Source organism: Cryptomeria japonica, chromosome 4, assembly GCF_030272615.1.
Source record: "Cryptomeria japonica chromosome 4, Sugi_1.0, whole genome shotgun sequence".
Lineage (NCBI taxonomy): Eukaryota > Viridiplantae > Streptophyta > Pinopsida > Cupressales > Cupressaceae > Cryptomeria > Cryptomeria japonica.
In genome coordinates this window covers 678,864,937-678,870,355 of record NC_081408.1, presented here as the reverse complement: position 1 = coordinate 678,870,355, position 5,419 = coordinate 678,864,937, and positions in this window count along the sequence as shown.

Below are 5,419 nucleotides of genomic sequence, written 5' to 3'. Positions count from 1 at the left end.
ACTAGGTTTCTGGAGGTGTTGCGCCTCTTGCTAGTGGTGGTAGTGGGTGGCCCACTAGAAATGACAGTACCTGGCCTAATTTTTCCAAGGCCCTTCCTCGCTTGGCTCAGCCCATTTCCCCTACATGTCATGAAGAGAATACTAAGGAGGTTGCTTCTGTTGATGAGGGTTCTAAGGACCCTCCCGGATGATATCCTAGACTTCGTTGATCTATGGGGTCTTAAATATGATAAGGATCCACCTCCGCCTCTCACTGGGATCGGTTAAGCTACCTACTCGCCATTATTATGTAATTTTTTGTTATTTTTTAGGCGTTTCCCATGTTTGTTGAATTTTTGGGCTCTATCCATCTAAAATCTAAGGGGTGATCCTGTATTCCCCTACATACTTTTGTGGATAGTGTATATTTTCTCTTAATTAATAGAATCCAGACTTCCTATTCATAAAAAAAAATCAATGAAGAAAATCAATGTAATAAGATAATTTTTATTTCAATATATCTTTTTCATTATTATTTAATATTCCTTCAAGCAACATCAAAACCACTTTTTCCTACCTGGCTAAAAAGTGTGTAAGCATTTTTCCAACGTAGGCAATCAATGTGAGAGGTGAAAAATCACTTCACAACAAAGAATTCTAACAATGAGTCTATCCACTCATTGTTTATCTTGTGGGAAGTTGATTGTGCATGTGAAAAGTGAGAAATAATGAGAGAATGATAAAATGAGAGATGGAGTCTAAAGAAAATTATTTGACGACAATTCACATTGAGATATGTATACATAGGATTCCATCAAGTTGTTTCTTGATCTTCATAAGAGTATAATTCTTGAGTACAGTCTTGTGATCTCTCTGAGCTACAATCTTTGTTGAGTTGAACACCAAACCCCTTGCTTGTCTTAAAAAGAAACTTCACAATATATGTAACTTTCAAATCTAATAGCAATAAAGAAGAAATGGAGGAAAGAAATAAAAAATTTCTTCTCATACAAAGCACCATCTCAAAACTAAGAAGTTAGCTTGAGATGATGTATATCCTCCGTCCTCTAGTGCCACCAATCTAGTTTGACCATATTACACCATTGTTTCGCCGATTCATGTGAGTCCTTGAAGACCTCGTCACATATAACAATGATGGTGTTGAAAGAAAAATGCATTCAATATTTCAAATAATATAATATTTAAAATGATAATTCAAAAATAATTTACATCATAATAAAATTAATAGAATGAGTTTCTTATATTCTCCACCTATTTCAAATCACTGACTAATTTTAATGATTCAATCCTTTACAATGTTTGCTTTTGATTCATGATTTCAAACCCTCTTAGCATCATTAACAATATAATCTCTAATGAACTAATACCAAATAATTTATTTAATTTCTCTCATACAAATAAGACCTTTACCTTAATATTATGGCTTGAGTAGTTCAAATTATAGTCTCCCTGCAAACAACAATCATAAATCTTTACAAATATCTTATATGCATTATTCTCACGTCAACATCTTCAATCCCTTGTAGGCTCTATAAATTATTCAATGCAATAATATGCTTTATAATTTCAATGAATGGTAAACATTGTGCTAATCTATTATCATAGAGAAGAGTTGGTAGATTATACATTTTATGATATTTTGACATGCATAACATAGCGTATGATATGCTTGTAACTGCCCTAACTACCTTAATTCTATACTCATCATTTTCAAATTTATTTATTTAGTGAATAGAAACTATGGAATAAAAAATATTATTTATTCATCAAAGGGAAGGTATCTATTCTTCAATGTAACTCATCTAAAACCTAGGCCCATGGTAAGAAAGAATCATTAATAACACTACTATGACAATACTTAGTAACCATATTAAATTTCATCAAGTAAATAAAATTATCACTATGGAAGGGGAAAGTAGATAGTGCTGGCAATTGACACACAATTGGTTGGTTTCAATATACTGTCATTGATGGCAACATAGCAACTTGTTCCGGCTTCATATTTTGGTTTAGTTGTGTACCAGCAGGCACTTCACAGACACTTCATTGGCACCAACACCAGTAGGTTGGATAGATTTCTTTGATACCGACAATGTAGGTCGACATGATTTAGAATCAGTTTATCGGTATTGGAGGCTGACATCTTTTGAATCCAGCATCGGCAATTATTTTTTATATTCATGTATTTATGTTATCCATCTAACTGTCTTCGGACATGTAGTGTCGCAGTTAAAACACTTCGTTGGAGAAGTGGCCACCAAGGTTCAAACCCCTGCTGGGCCACTGTGCTCGCAGGCCTTGTATCTTCACTAGGCCATTGTGCTCGTGGGTTTGAACAAGTGAAGTGTAGGGATGAGATCCCCTATGTTGTGGCCTCACCGGTTCATAGGTCCGGGTCAAAAGTGTTTCATGTGGAGCCGAAGGGCGTGTCATGCCAGCGTCGCCGGTCACACTAAAAAGTTTACCAGGCATTATTAAAAAAAATAAAAAATTATCTAGCTGACATGTATATTCATATTGTAATTATCTTTGTAAGACGACATAAGGCATGATGAATTGTAAAAGGGTATATAGGTCAGTTAATTAGATCATTTTGAAATACCATAGAAGAGAGTGTAAGGTCATGGAATGTAAAGGAGATGCAAAATATATCATGTATGTTAGGATACTTATGTAATGGTTATTCTGGTAAGGGTTTAGGGTTTCAGACCAGAATAGACCAAGCTTAACCAGAACTGTATTCAGGCATAGAAGATTTTATCTTTGCAGTTCAATCATTTCTTCAGATTGTAATCAGTGAGGCTCCTTTTGTGATTGAGCAATATGCTCTAGGCCGTAAGCCTTCCTGCAAGTGTAGGCCCCTACATTTTATAATATCTCTTCATATGGAAAATGGATTGATATTGTGGGTCACAAATCCCATCGTAGTTTTTCCTCTTTGATTTTTTCCTCGTATAATTCTGTGTGTTATTGTATTCATTTATGTGATTGGCTTATTGGTTGCTTTACTTCTTTCAATTCTATATGTGCTGGTATATCAGTTGGTGTATGTATGTTTTAATAAGGTTAAAATTGATCATTCTGGTAGAACACTAATTCACCCCTCTCCTCTAAATGTTCTTGGATTCCAACAATTGGTATCAGAGTCTTGTGCCTCAGAGGAAGTTTAACAACTTAAGGAAGATCCTAAATCTAGAATCCATGGATATGAGTATGGAGAAGTAACTTGAGGTGGCACTTGAAGATTATGATGCTAAAATGATGAAGAACCTAAAGCTACAAGATGAATTGAATTTTGCTTAGGAATTTATTATTGTCTTATAGGAGAGATTGTCATCTGTTCAGGCTAGGAGGAAGGAACTTTTACAGAATAAGGATAATGATGAGAATGATTCACTTAATGAGAGATGTCTAAAATTAAGTCAGGAAAACATGGTTATGAGAAATGAAATGCAAGCTATAACTATGAGGATGTCTAAGGAGATTGTCTAAGGAGATTGAGGACCGGAAGAAAAAGGAAGAAAATCTTGTTGTATCTCTGAAAAATAAATTTGAAGAATGTGGAAGGTGGGTTCATGAGAATGATATGCTAAGAACTAATTTACTACAATCCCAGGGTAATGAAAAAGAGCTTGAGAGACAAATGATAATTGTGAGAGATGATCTGACTATTGCAAGTGAGTATAAAGATAAATTCAAGATTAGTTCAACACAACTAGATGAGTTGTTGAAGAGAAAGGCAGAATGGATATTCCAGTGGACTTGGATTTGAACAAGGACAGAGTTCCAGTACTACAAATGAAGATCAAATACATAAGGCACCGATTAGGCAATTTAATGCTTATAAATTTAATGGTAGATGCTTTTTTTGTAATAAATTTGGTCACATGGCTGGGCAATGTAGAAACAAAGCAAATCAGAACCCTGATTCTGCTCTCGGTCAATGTTCTAAATGTAATAAGTATGGTCATAAGACAGAAGATTGCAGAATGAATGTTAAGTGTTATGCATGTGCAAAATTTGGACATATGGCTAATCAGTGCAGGTTAAGTAATTAAACCGGTTTTAGGAAAGCAATTCAAAAGAACAATGTTACATGTTATGCATGTAATGAGGTTGGACATATTGCTAAGTTCTGTAGAAGCATAAATCCATTGGTTGGTAATGGAGGATCGAATGAGAAAGGAAAAGAGAAGGTTAATGAAATTTGGCAAGATCATACCCAGAGATGGGTCAAGAAGTCAGAAGAACAATCATAAGATAGAAATGCACTGGTTACTCAACTGACAGAGGAGGTTGCTCTTGCACCGGCAGGTAGCTCATTTGGTAACTAAGGTAGATGCCTTAGGGGTAGGAAAATTCATGAATATGTTGCATATTCCCCTGGAAGAGGATCTGGAAGATGTTCCAGACATTGGAGATTCTTATCTGGCATGGAGATGTTTGATCGAGATCCGGTATCTTCCACTGGAAGTCATTGATGTCAATGAAATATTAGGGTTTCTTAGAGGATAAAAGGTCAAATTCACTTCATTTATGATCACTTTTCATTTAGAGTGATTCAGAGGAATTCTAAGGTGAATTAGTGCGATTGATATCATCTTGAGTGATTTCATGAGTGATTGGAAAAGGTCTTTTAGGATTTTTCACTAGCAGCTATTCATAGGTATTTATCTTCAATCATGGAAGCAAGATAATCATCTGTACCTATCTTTGCTACAAATCTGACTTTTGTTGAGATCAAGGACCATCCCAGGCCGATTTTCAAGCGATATCCGCATGTTGCTACCCTGGATGATTCAGTTGGAGCTTTTTCCCATGTCCCGGAAGGAGTCGTGTATGTCGAAGATGTAAGAGGTTATATTCACTGTCATACTGAGGATTTAGGAATGATTGATATTAAGAGCATGTACATGAATGAGATAATGGGAGATTCTGGAAAGATTAAGCTCGAATACGAGCATATTGTGGATTTAGGGTTTATCGGCATTCTGGATATTCCAGAATTGGAAGAGGAAATTGTTAGGTATGTTTGAGAAGAGTGCATGGAGAGTTTATCTGGTTGGATATACTGTATAAGATTACAAAGGAGGCCATCAAGGTAATCATCGATTTACCACATGTTGGACAATGTCCGGAGAAGAAAGTTTCAAATGATCAAGTCAACAAGATTACCGATACAACATCAAACAATTGGTCAATGAGGATTAGTACTATCACCGATATAGACATTAGATTCGGAAGCATGATCATCAGTTACAAGGTAACACAATGAAACTGATTGAATTCTATTTCTAGCTCTTGCATTTATGCAGCTCATAAAATGATGAGGGAGAATGATAAGTTAGATCTATGTGGTTGGATGTTGGATGAATTGTTGATTAGCCTATGAAAGATTAAAGGAGAAAAGAAAGGAACA